The sequence below is a fragment of the Zalophus californianus genome, chromosome 1 (assembly GCF_009762305.2).
Source record: "Zalophus californianus isolate mZalCal1 chromosome 1, mZalCal1.pri.v2, whole genome shotgun sequence".
Classification (NCBI taxonomy): domain Eukaryota; kingdom Metazoa; phylum Chordata; class Mammalia; order Carnivora; family Otariidae; genus Zalophus; species Zalophus californianus.
This window is the reverse complement of record NC_045595.1, coordinates 49528859-49542423: the sequence shown is the minus strand read 5'-3', so window position 1 is coordinate 49542423 and position 13565 is coordinate 49528859.

The following is a 13565-nucleotide window of genomic DNA, read 5'->3' as shown; positions in this document are numbered from 1 at the left end:
TTTTTTGTTTGTTTGTTTTTTATTTTTTTATTCTTGATGTAGTGTCCCTGATTCATTGTTTGTGCATAACACCCAGTGCTCGACGCAGAATGTGCCCTCTTTAATACCCATCACCAGGCTAACCCATCCCCACAACCCCCTCCCCTATAGAACCCTCAGTTTGTTTTTCAGAATCCATCGTCTCTCATGGTTCATCTCCCCCTCCGACATACTCCCTTTCATTCTTCCCCTCCTGCTATCTTCTTCTTTTTCTTTTTTCTTAACATATGTTGCATTATTTGTTTCAGAAGTACAGATCTGTGATCAACAGTCTTGCACAATTCACAGCACTCACCATAGCACATACCCTACCCAATGTCTATCACCCAGCCACCCCATCCCTCCCACCCGTCCCCCACTCCAGCAACCCTCAGCTTGTTGCCCGAGATTAAGAATTCCTCCTATCAGTGAGGTCATATGATACATGTCTTTCTCTGATTCACTTATTTCACTCAGCATAACACCCTCCAGTTCCAACCACGTCGTTGCAAATGGCAAGATCTCATTCCTTTTGATGGCTGCATAATATTCCATTGTGTATATATACCACTTCTTCTTTATCCATTCATCTGTCGATGGACATCTTGGCTCTTTCCACAGTTCGGCTATTGTGGACATTGCTGCTATAAACATTGGGGTGCACGTACCCCTTCAGATCCCTACATTTGTATCTTTGGGGTAAGTACCCAGTAGTGCAATTGCTGGATCCTATGGTAACTCTATTTTCAACTGTTTGAGGAACCTCCATACTGTTTTCCAGAGGGGTTGCACAGCTTGCATTCCCACCAACAGTGTAGGAGGGTTCCCCTTTCTCCACATCCCCACCAACATCTGTCGTTTCCTGACTTGTTAATTTTAGCCATTCTGACTGGTGTGAGGTGGTATCTCATTGAAGTTTTGATTTGGATTTCCGTGATGCCGAGCGATGTTGAGCACTCTTTCATGTGTCTGTTGGCCTTTGGATGTCTTCTTTGGAAAAATGTCTGTTCATGTCTTCTGCCCATTTCTTGATTGGATTATTTGTTCTTTGTGTGTTGAGTTGGATAAGTTCTTTATAGATTTTGGATACTAGCCCTTTATCTGATATGTCATTTGCAAATATTTTCTCCCATTCTGTCGGTTGTCTTTTGGTTTTGTGGACTGTTTCTTTTGCTGTGCAAAAGCTTTTTATGTTGATGAAATCCCAATAGCTCATTTTTGCCCTGGCTTCCCTTGCCTTTGGCGATGTTTCTAGGAAGAAGTTACTGTGGCTGAGGTCGAAGAGGTTGCTGCCTGTGTTCTCCTTTATGATTTTGATGGACTCCTGTCTCACATTTAGGTCTTTCAACCATTCGGAGTCTATTTTTGTGTGTGGTGCGAGGAAATGGTCCAGTTTCATTCTTCTGCATGTGGCTGTCCAATTTTCCCAACACCATTTGTTGAAGAGACTGTCTTTTTTCCTTTGGACATTCTTTCCTGCTTTGTCAAAGATGAGTTGACCATAGAGTTCAGGATCCATTTCTGGGCTCTCTATTCTGTTCCATTGATCTATGTGTCTGTTTCTGTGCCAGTACCATACTGTCTTGATGATGACAGCTTTGTCATAGAGCTGGAAGTCCGGAATTGTGATGCCGCCAGCTATGCTTTTCTTTTTCAAGATTCCTCTGGCTATTCGGGGGCTCTTCTGGTTCCATTCAAATTTTACAATTATTTGTTCCATTTCTTTGAAAAAAGTGGATGGTATTTTGACAGAGATTGCATTGAATGTGTAGATTGCTCTAGGTAACATTGACATCTTCACAATGTTTGTTCTTCCAATCCATGAGCACGGAACGTTTTTCCATTTAATTGTGTCTTCCTCAATTTCTTTCATGAGTATTTTATAGTTTTCTGAGTACAGATCCTTTGCCTCTTTGGTTAAATTTATTCCTAGGTATCTTATGGTTTTGGGTGCAATTGTAAATGGGATCGACTCCTTGATTTGTCTCTCTTCTGTCTTGTTGTTGGTGTATAGGAATGCCACTGATTTCTGTGCTTTGATTTTATATCCTGCTACTTTACCGAATTCCTGTATGAGTTCTCGCAGTTTTGGGGTGGAGTCTTTTGGGTTTTCCACATACAGTATCATATCATCGGCAAAGAGTGAGAGTTTGACTTCCTCCTTGCCGATTTGGATGCCTTTGATTTCTTTTTGTTGTCTGATTGCTGTGGCTAGGACTTCTAATACTATGTTGAATAGCAGTGGTGAGAGTGGACATCCCTGCCACCTTCCTGACCTTAGAGGAAAAGCTCTCAGCTTTTCCCCATTGAGAAGGATACTTGCTTTAGGTTTTTCATAGATGGCTTTTATGATATTGAGGTATGTACCCTCTATCTCTATACTCTGAAGAGTTTTGATCAAGAAAGGATGCTGTACCAATGTCCACCATAGCCAAACTGTGGAAAGAGCCAAGATGCCCATCGACAGATGAATGGATAAAGAAGATGTGGTATATATACACAATGGAATATTATGCAGCCATCAAAAGGAATGAGATCTTGCCATTTGCAATGACGTGGATGGAACTGGAGGGTGTTATGCTGAGTGAAATAAGTCAATCAGAGAAAGACATGTATCATATGACCTCACTGATATGAGGAATTCTTAATCTCAGGAAACAAACTGAGTGTTACTGGAGTGGTTGGGGGTGGGAGGGATGGGGTGGCTGGGTGATAGACATTGGGGAGGGTATGTGCTACGGTGAGCGCTGTGAATTGTGCAAGACTGTTGAATCACAGATCTGTACTTCTGAAACAAATAACGCAACATATTTTAAGAAAAAAGAAAAAGAAGAAGATAACAGGAGAGGAAGAGAAGGGGAGTATGTCAGAGGGGGAGACGAACCATGAGAGATGATGGACTCTGAAAAACAAACTGAGGGTTCTAGAGGGGAGGGGGGTAGGGGGATGGGTTAGCCTGGTGATGGGTATTGAGGAGGGCACGTTCTGCATGGAGCACTGGGTGTTATGAACAAACAATGAAGCGTGGAACACTGCACCAAAAACTAATGATGTAATATATGGTGATTAACATAACAATAAAAAATAAAACAATAAAAATAAAAAATAAATAAATAAAAAAAATAAAAACACACACACACACAAAAGAAAGGATGCTGTACTTTGTCAAATGCTTTTTCTGCATCTATTGAGAGGATCATATGATTCTTGTTTTTTCTTTTGTTAATGTATTGTATCACGTTGATTGATTTGCGGATGTTGAACCATCCTTGCAGCCCAGGGATACATCCCACTTGGTCGTGGTGAATAATCTTTTTAATGTACTGTTGGATCCTATTGGCTAGTATTTTGGTGAGAATTTTTGCATCCATGTTCATCAAGGATATTGGTCTGTAATTCTCCTTTCTGATGGGGTCTTTGGTTTGGGGATCAAGGTAATGGTGGCCTCATAAAATGAGTTTGGAAGTTTTCCTTCCATTTCTATTTTTTGGAACAGTTTCAGGAGAATAGGTATTAATTCTTCTTTAAATGTCTGATAGAATTCCCCTGGGAAGCCATCTGGCCCTGGGCTTTTGTTTGCTGGGAGATTTTTGATGACTGCTTCAATTTCTTTAGTGGCTATAGGTCTGTTCAGGTTTTCTCTTTGTTCCTGGTTCAATTTTGTTAGTTGATACATCTCTAGGAATGCACCCATTTCTTCCAGGTTATCTAATTTGCTGGCATAGAGTTGCTCATAATATGTTCTTAGAATTGTTTGTATTTCTTTGGTGTTGGTTGTGATTTCTCCTCTTTCATTCATGATTTTGTTGATTTGGGTCGTTTCTCTTTTCTTTTTGATAAGTCTGGCCAGGGGTTTATCAATCTTGTTAATTCTTTCAAAGAACCAGCTCCTAGTTTCGTTGATCTATTCTACTGTTCTTTTGGTTTCTATTTCATTGATTTCTCCTCTGATCTTTATGATTTCTCTTCTCCTGCTGGGTTTAGGCTTTATTTGCTGTTCTTTCTCCAGCTCCTTTAGGTGTAGGGTTAGGTTGTGTATTTGAGTCCTTTCTTGTTTCTTGAGAAAGGCTTGTATTGCTATATACTTTCCTCTCAGGACTGCCTTTGCTGTATCCCAAAGATTTTGAACAGTTGTGTTTTCATTTTCATTGGTTTCCATGAATTTTTAAAATTCTTCTTTAATTTCCGGGTTGACCCATTCATTCTTTAGTAGGATGCTCTTTAGCCTCCATGTATTTGAGTTCTTTCTGACTTTTGTCTAGTGTTTGAGTTCTAGTTTCAAAGCATTGTGGTCTGAAAATATGCAGGGAATGATCCCAATCTTTTGGTACCGGTTGAGACCTGATTTGTGACCTAGGATGTGATCAATTCTGGAGAATGTTCCATGGGCAGTAGAGAAGAATGTGTATTCCATTGCTTTGGGATGGAATGTTCTGAATATGTCTGTGATGTCCATTTGGTCCAGTGTGTCATTTAAAGTCTTTATTTCCTTGTTGATCTTTTGCTTAGATGATCTGTCCATTTCAGCCAGGGGGGTGTTAAAGTCCCCCACTTTTACTGTATTGCTGTCAATGTGTTTCTTTGCTTTTGTTATTAATTGCCTTATATAATTGGCTGCTCCTATGTTAGGTGCATAGATATTTACAATTGTTAGATCTTCTTGTTGGATAGACCATTTAAGTAGGATATAGTGTCCCTCCTCATCTCTTATTACAGTCTTTGTTTTAAAATCCAATTTGTCTGATATAAGGATTGCCACCCCAGCTTTCTTTTGGTGTCCATTAGCATGGTAAATCGTTTTCCACCCCCTCACTTTCAATTTGGGGGTGTTTTGGGTCTAAAATCAGTCTCTTGCAGACAGCATATTGATGGGTCTTGTTTTTTAATCCAATCTGATAGCCTGCATCTTTTGATCGGGGCATTTAGCCCATTTACATTCAGGGTAGCTATTGAAAGGTATGAATTTAGTGCCATTGTATTGCCTGTAAGGTGATTGTGACTGTATATTGTCTGTGTTCCTTTCTGATCTATGCTGCTTTTAGGCTCTCCCTTTGCTTAGAGGACCCCTTTCAATATTTCTTGGAGGGCTGGTTTCATGTTTGTAAAATCCTTCAGTTTTTGTTTGTCCTGGAAGCTTTTTATCTCTCCTTCAATTTTCAAGGAGAGCCTAGCTGGATATAGTATTCTTGGCTGCATATTTTTCTCGTTTAGTGCTCTGAAGATATCTTGCCAGTCCTTTCTGGCCTGCCAGGTCTCTGTGGATAGGTCTGTTGCCAATCGAATATTTCTACCATTGTAGGTTACATAGCTCTTCTCCTGAGCTGCTTTCAGGATTTTCTCTTTGTCTCTGAGACTCGTAAGTTTTAGTATTAGATGTCAGGGTGTTGACCTATTATTATTGATTTTGAGAGGGGTTCTCTGTGCCTCCTGGATTTTGATGCCTTTTTCCTTCCTCACATTAGGGAAGTTCTCTGGTATAATTTCCTCCAATATACCTTCTGCCCCTCTCTCTCTTTCTTCTTCTTCTGGGATCCCAATTGTTCTAATGATGTTTTGTCTTATCGTATCGCTTATCTCTCGAATTCTGCCCTCGTGATCCTGTAGTTGTTTCTCTCTCTTTTTCTCAGCCTCTTTATTTTCCATCATTTGGTCTTCTGTATTGTTGATTCTCTCTTCTGCTTCATTTATCCTAGCAGTTTGTGCCCCCATGTTTGATTGCACCTCATTAATAGCCTTTTGATTTCGACTTGGTTAGATTTTAGTTCTTTTATTTCTCCAGAAAGGGTTTCTCTAATAACTTCCACGCTTTTTTCAAGCCCAGCTAGTATCTTTAAAGTGATGATTCTGAACTCTAGGTCCAACATCATACTAATGTCCATATTGAGTAGGTCCCTGGCTGATGGTACTACCTCTTGTTCTTTTTGCTGAGGTGATTTTTTTCATCTTGTTATTTTGTCCAGAGGAGAATAGATGAATGAGAGAACAAAATGCTAACAGGTTAACAACGTCCCCAGCAAATATACTCTATACAAATCAGAAAAGACCTGAAACCAGGGGAAAAGAAAGGGAAAGAAAGAAAAAAGAGAAAAGAAAGAAAAAAACAAAAAACAAAAAAAAAGATAAAAACAAAAACAGAACAATACAAAAAAAAAAACCCAAATATGATCAAATATCATCAGGCTAGTGCATAGATCAGTGCCACACACTAGATTTTGGGCGTATTTTGATTTGTTAGAAAAAAGTGTTCCTAACATTTTAAAGGAAGAAAGACTTATATATGTACAAAATAAGGGTTGATACAATGAAGGGATGGAAGATGACTGTAAAGATGAAAGTTATAAAAGATTTTATAAAAGGAATTGATATGATAAGAAGTTGTTTGAAAAAAGAAAGAAGGATATGTAAAAAAAAAGGGAGAGAATGTAATCAGGCAGGAGACTAGATCAAAGCCATACACTAGTGATTTAGGGTATATTTTGATCTGTTAGAAGAAACTATATCTCAAAATTTAAAGAGCGAACAACTTATATATATATGCCAAAAATAAGTGTAAGTAGTATGGAGGGATAAAATATGACTCTAAAAATGAAAAATAAAAAATGTTTTTTTTAAAAATAGGGATTGATAAGATGTTGGTTGAAAAAGGGAAAAAGAAAAATAAAAAAAGTTAAAAAAATTAACTTTGAAAAACTAATGAATCATGGTAAAAAAAAGCCATGAATTCTATGTGCAATAATCCCCTAGCGCTGGAGTTCTCCCGTTCTCCTTGACCAGTAAACTTGGTCTTGGATTGCTGGCTGTTCGTGCGGATCTTCTGGGGGAGGGGCCTGTTGCCGTGGTTCCCAAATGTCTTTGCCAGAGGTGGAATTGCCCCACCCTTTACCGCCGGGGCTAAGCAAGCTGTTCGGGTTTGCTCTCAGGAGCTTTTGTTCCCTGCAAGCTCTCGGTACAGCTTTGGAGGACCAGAGTGAAAATGGTGGCCTACCAATGTCCACCTGGAGAAGCTGAGAACTCGGGGCCCCGCTCCTCAGTGCGCCCCCAGAGAATAGCAGTCACTCGGCTCCCCGGTCTCCGTCCGCACTCCGTGCTCACCTGGCCTGTGACCAAGTGTTTCTATGTCTGGCACCCGACCCCGTGTGGAGTCTCCAAACCCAGCAGTTCCCTGCGGTGCGCTCCCGTGCCGCTCCTCCCGGGGGAGGGAGGGGAGTCTCCCCAGCTCTGCCGCTTGTTGGGTCCCTGCTGGAGGAGCAGTAGCCTGACTGGGCTGCGGATCACAGTTTATGGCAACCCGGAGCTGAGAGCCTGCACCTCAGCTCCATCTCTGCAGCTGGCTTCCCCGCTCCGATACCTGGGAGCTCTGCCGCACTCAGGCACTCCTGGTCTTTCTGTGACCCTGAGGGTCCTGAGACCACACTGTCCCGCGAGGGTTCCACCCCCCGCTTAGCCACTGGAGCGACGTCCCTCAGCGTAGCCAGCTTCTAACAGTTCCGAGTTTGTGCTCCGCGGCTCTAGCACTTGCCAGAAGCGGCCGACGGAGGCCCCCTCCCCCGCCGTCCATCCTCCCAAATATCGCCTCGGATTCACTTCTCCGCACGTCCTACCTTCCAGTAAGTGGTCGCTTCTCTGTTCAGAGAGTTGGTGCTACTCTCCTCTTAGATCTTCTGTTGAGTTCGTAGGTGTTCAGAATGGTTTGATCCCTATTCAGCTGAATTCCTGAGACCAGACGAAATCCAGGTCTCCTACTCCTCCCCCATCTAGCTCCGCCCCAAGATATTAAGTATTTTAGACAGGACTTCATATTTTCCAGAGAATCCGTTGTCTGCAACACTCTGTCCACAGGTAATGTTATTTGCTTTTTGTGCATTGAGAAGGAAATCCCATTGTATGGTTTGTCCTAAGGAAGTATATTAAATGCTGTGGACTGGTTGTGCTCTTTTCTACTGGCTGAATGTTCCTGACAATGTATCTCTTCTTTGGGCTGCCTGTTATATTTTCTTTTCAGTCTTTCTTCTTCCAGAAGTGATAAACTATAATGGTTGAGATTCTTCACTTCAGAAGCTGATTTCCAGAGTTGGCATAGGAGCTGAATGCTAACCACCTGTGTGACCTCAGGCAAATCACTTTGCATTTCTGTGCTTCATTGAGGTAGGATAGCTCCTACCTTGCAGGGCTATTGTAAGAATAAATGATTTAATACATGTAAATTTTCTGGACCAGAGTCTAGGAACATAGTAAGCACTATGTAAGTATTGACTGGTGATATTATTGTTATTGACATCCATTGTCAGTCATGTAATCTTAAACAAAAGAAAATCCATCTTAGCATCCAAAGGACATTATCAGATTCTTATAGTAGGGTCATTAATAATTATTAATTTTAGTAATGATAATACTTGGGTGTGATGACTGCTTACCTTGTAGCAGACTGGGTGCTAAAGCACTTTTTATTGCCTACTAATACTTGTCACGACCCTGTGCAGTAGGTAGCTTATTATCCTTTTACAGGTGAGCACAATAAAGGATCAGAGAGGCTTAGAACCTTGCCCAAGTTTGCACAGATGGTAATCCAGGATTCAAACCTCTGCAGGCTGACCCAAAACACCACTCACTTCTAGCTCTGATGACCCATAAGAGAAACAAAATGTAGTAATTTAAAAGTCACTTAACATAAGAGACCACTCTTACTGATGATGCCATTTCTGTAGAACACTGGAAACATACCTTTGCATCAGACTTGGGAATTTGTGGACCATTTCCACGTGTGCATTCTCATTTACTGCAGTCCTCACAATAATCTCGAGAGGTAAATGGCCTCCATTTTCCAATGTGCTGGGTACCAGAGGTTGGAGAAACTCCCTTCTTTTAAATTCCACAGCTATGAAGTGACAGCACTTTGACATAATTCAGAGGTCCAAGGCTAAGTCCCACACTCTGTTGACCATGCTATGCTCACCCAATATCACTGACTTATGATTTGTATTTTCTTAACTTCAGTCTGTGAGGTTTTAGGCATATACTGGAATAGAATTTTATAATTTAGGGTAACAGGCATTCTTTAAATGCATAGAGGCTTATAAATCACTATAAATGGAAGGATTAAAGCTACTTAGAAGGACACAATATTTTTAGATACTTTGGAGAAGTCACTGCCTATATCCAACTAACATTTTATAGGAATCAATTTGTTAAATCTATTAATTCAACAAAATCTTTAGATCCTGAGTCTGCTTCTTGGTCACAGTGTAAGTTTCACATTGTATAGAGCTATGTTTTCTGAAAGGTTATTTAAATAGATATTAGGTAGAAAATAATTATTAAACCTTTGTAAGATGTAGAATTAGATTTTTTTTTTACTTAAGACTTTTTTAGAGTCTTCACTATGTTAATATGTGCTATGAAGTTTTGAAGAGATAAAGCATACAGCCTTATTTTATTTATTTGGCCATGGAACTCCCTAGAATAGGGGTTGGCACACTACAGCCCAGGAGCCAAATTCAGTTGTGACTTGTTTTTGTTTACCCCGTGAGCTAAAAATATTTTTTACGTTTTTAATAAGTTGTTCAAAACCAAAGAAAAAAGAATATGGAACCACTGTTATATGGCTTACAAAGCCTAAAATATTTACTATCTGGCCTTTCATTGAAAAGTTTTGTCAAACTAAATGCTGCCTTCAAAAAACAACAATAATGCCCTCATCATTGCCACCATCAGGGTAGCTTGCCTCCAAGACGGCCACCATCACTTCCTTCCCTTCTCAAACATGCAGGCAAGTCACCCATCAAATGTGGTGTCTGTTCTCCCACTCCTTGAATTGGGACTGGCCTGAGAGTTCTTTGACCAATAGAATGTGACACCAGTGACATGATGGCAGTTTTAGACCTAACCATTAAGAAACAGCAGTTCCTTAGTCTCTTGTAATCCTGAAGCACCAGGTAAAAAAATCCAACTACTCTGCTAGAGAGATCACACTGATAGGCCCTAAAACTCATTGAAGAGAGAGAGCCCAGTCTTCCAGCCATCCCGTCAAGGTAACAGGTGTTAGTGAAACCAGCTTAGACCCTACAGACAAGATCAGAAGTCAGTGGAATATCAGCATGTGACGCTGATGCCATGTGGGGCAGAATAATTGGCCAGTTGAACACTGTCTGAATAGATCCACCTGATCATGAGATAAGAAGTAATTTTGATATTTTAAGCTACTAAGCCTGAGGGTAGTTTGTTATATAGCAGTGGATGATTGGAACAACCTCATGCCCATCTTCATCACTGCCATCATCATTTTGTAGTCTCCAGGACTGACATCTCAAGACACTTTGAGAAAATCTGATTTGGGGAGTGTAATCCCATCTTCACAATTTGGTATTTTTATTAAATTACACAGACCATTCTGCAAGTGGTGTAGATTGGTGAGGTTTAACCTAGTGATACAATTATTTTTTTTTAAAGATTTTATTTGTTTATTTAAGAGAGAGAGAATGAGAGAGAGAGAGCATGAGAGGGGGGAGGGTCCGAGGGAGAAGCAGACTCACTGCTGAGCAGGGAGCCCAATGCGGGACTCGATCCTGGGACTCCAGGATCATGACCTGAGCCGAAGGCAGTCGCTTAACCAACTGAGCCACCCAGGCACCCTCATGAATCATTTTCATTGTATCCCTCTAAACAGACCTCTCCATATTTAATTTTCCCTTAAAGTGAGGTTCCATGTATTGAGTGGAATATGCTAATCAATCCAGTGGTCTATAAGATGATACTGAAGTGTGGAAATCTTCTTAAATCTGCATTGGGCTGAACCTGTCTTGGTTGTTAGGGTACCAATTATACAACTGTCTTCCAGCAAGCCTCTAATTAGGTCTAACCATTTGGAAGTTATGAGTCTTATGGGGGGTGAATCAGTTATTAGAAACAATCAGATGATGTTCAGAGTTAAGTCTAATTAGTAAAGTGGTTAGTAGGAATTTTTGCTGTAAAGATGAGACTTTATTTAAATGACTGATTTGTTTTTATTTGGTGGTTCTAAAAGGGGTCTCTATGCAAAAGCACAGACCTTGTCCTAACATCTGCCTGGCCCCTCAGAGATGATTAGGAGCTAAAAATGTCAATCTCAGCACATGCCACTTAACTAAGAGTTTTATTACTTTTCATTAAAAAGATACATGGGGCATCTGGCTGGCTCAAATCTGTAGAGCATGCAACTCTTACCCTTGGGGTTGTGAGTTTGAGCCTCATGTTGGGTGTAGAGATTGCTTAAAATCTTTTTTAAAAAAGATGATATGTGCATAAATGAAAGCAGGGTCATGACTCTTACTGAACTCCCCAAATATCCTGTCATCCCTGTAAAGTCCTCTGGGGTCAGGCATCTGAGTGTATTCAAACAAGTAAACCTCAGGATTAATGACTGAAGTGACAAGTGGATCTTATGTCCACAGTCCCTCCCTCTTATTCCCCTAGTTTCTTTGGGTCAGCCTTTCTATTATTTGTAGTATTGGAAGACTGTTAACCAAAATGACTCATGGTTTCTCATTTATTCATCATGGTCCATGTTATGTGATGTTTGCTCTTCTTTTGCTAGCATGCAAGGAAGGCTTATAATTAGCTCATGGAGGGGTTTAAGGCAGAAGAGAATGTGTAGAATTGAGGGGGGGATGAGGAATTGGAAGACCCCAAGAATAATGCTGGGGCTCTAGCTTGTGATTGATGGGATCATTCACAGGGAGAGAGAACATTGAAAGACCAAATCGGGCATGATATTGATGAGTTTGATTTTGGACATGTTGCATTTGAGGTGTCTTTGAGAGATCCAAGAAGAAAAATGACATATAGACTTGAATATATTAGTTCTGAACTTTTGAGGAAAGATCTTAATTAGAGACAGAAATTTATAAATCACTTGCAAACAGGTGATAATGGATATGATAATTTAGGGATATAGTATATAAAAGTGAGGAGATCAAAGGCCCTTAGGCCAGGCCTTGATGAAATCTCATATTTATTAGCTGAATTTATAGGAAAAAATTGGAATGATCAACAAGAAGGGTAGGAAGAAAGCCAAGAGATTGCTGTATCATAGAAACTAAGGGGAAAAAAGTATTTAGAAAATAAAGGACTGGCCAGTACTGATATGTGTAGCTGAGAAGCCAAGTCAGAGCCTTTATAAGGAAGCCTTTGATAAGCTGAATGAGGCCATCCTGGGAGGTGAATGAAAAATCCCAAGTTTTTATATTTGTGTATGTAAACTACTACAGTTCCAAAAGTGGCTCTAAAATTAAATCTCAAAGAGAAATTTCCTGGTTATTCAGACCTTGGCAACCTCATTTGAATCAAAATGCCAACTACTGTGGCTTATTTTGCGGTAAGAGGACTTTTGTTATTTGTAAATTCCAGTGAATTTAGGAATTTGTTAATTTTCTACCTACCCTTCTCAAATCATAATCGCCATTCCTCTGCCTAAAAGCTTCCTGAGACTCCCTTTTGTTTACAATATTGCTACATTTTATAAAATTGTTCCCAAGCTGCTGCTCATGTTCCTTGCATTAGCCCCAGTTATTCCCCAAATACGCCTTGTGGATGGAGTCATACTGTGCTCTCTCATGACTCCGCGCATTTTCTCTTCTAGGCCTTTTGTTAGGCATGCATATTAGTTTTGCATTGCTGCTTTAACAAATTATCAGAAATTTGGTGACTTAAAACAACACAAATTTGTTCTTTCACAGTTCTGTAGGTCAGAAGCCTCGATACAGCTTGCTACCTCTAGTCCTCTGCTTAGGGTCTTAAAAGCTAAAATCAAGGTTTTGGAATGGATCTTTTCCATTCTCCAGACTAAGGGATTGAATCACTTACAGGCTCATTCAAATTGTTGGGAAAATTAATTTCCTTGCAGGTGTAGGACTGAGGTCTCCATTTTGATAATTCTTTGCTCCTAGAGGCCACCCACATTTCTTCTCACGCTTCCCTCTGGCCCCCTTCCAGCAATGACAGTGTGAGTCTTACTCAAGCTTCAAATCAGTCCAACTTCCTCCTCTCTCTCCTTCTCTTGGAGTCCAGCCAGGGAAAAAGTCTCTGCTTTTAAGGGCTATTGTGGTTAGATTGAGCCCATCTAGAAAACCCAAATTAATCTCTTGATTTTGAAGGTCTACAGCCTTAATTAAAAAGTGCTTTTTCCAAATAAAGTAACATGATTGCAGTTGTTGAGGATTAAGACATGCACGTCTGTGGGGGAGGTGTTTTTCTGCCTACACAACATGTCCATTCTCCTCTTTCTCCCCTCGTGTGCTCCTATGTAACCTTCAAACTCCAGCTAAATGTCACTTCCCCTCTGCCCACTCTACTAATGTTCCTACCTCCAGGAAGAATCACTTACACCTTTTCTGCATTTCTTCAAGCCTTTGACCATAACTTTTAGTTTTAACATTGTTGTATTACTGCTGGTGCATTTCCCTTTACCACAAGGCTAGAGAGGTTCTGAAGACAGAAATGATGGTTTACTTATTATTCACCTATGTCTCCCCAATGATAAGTTCAAGCCTAGCATATGCAGCAAATGCTCAGTT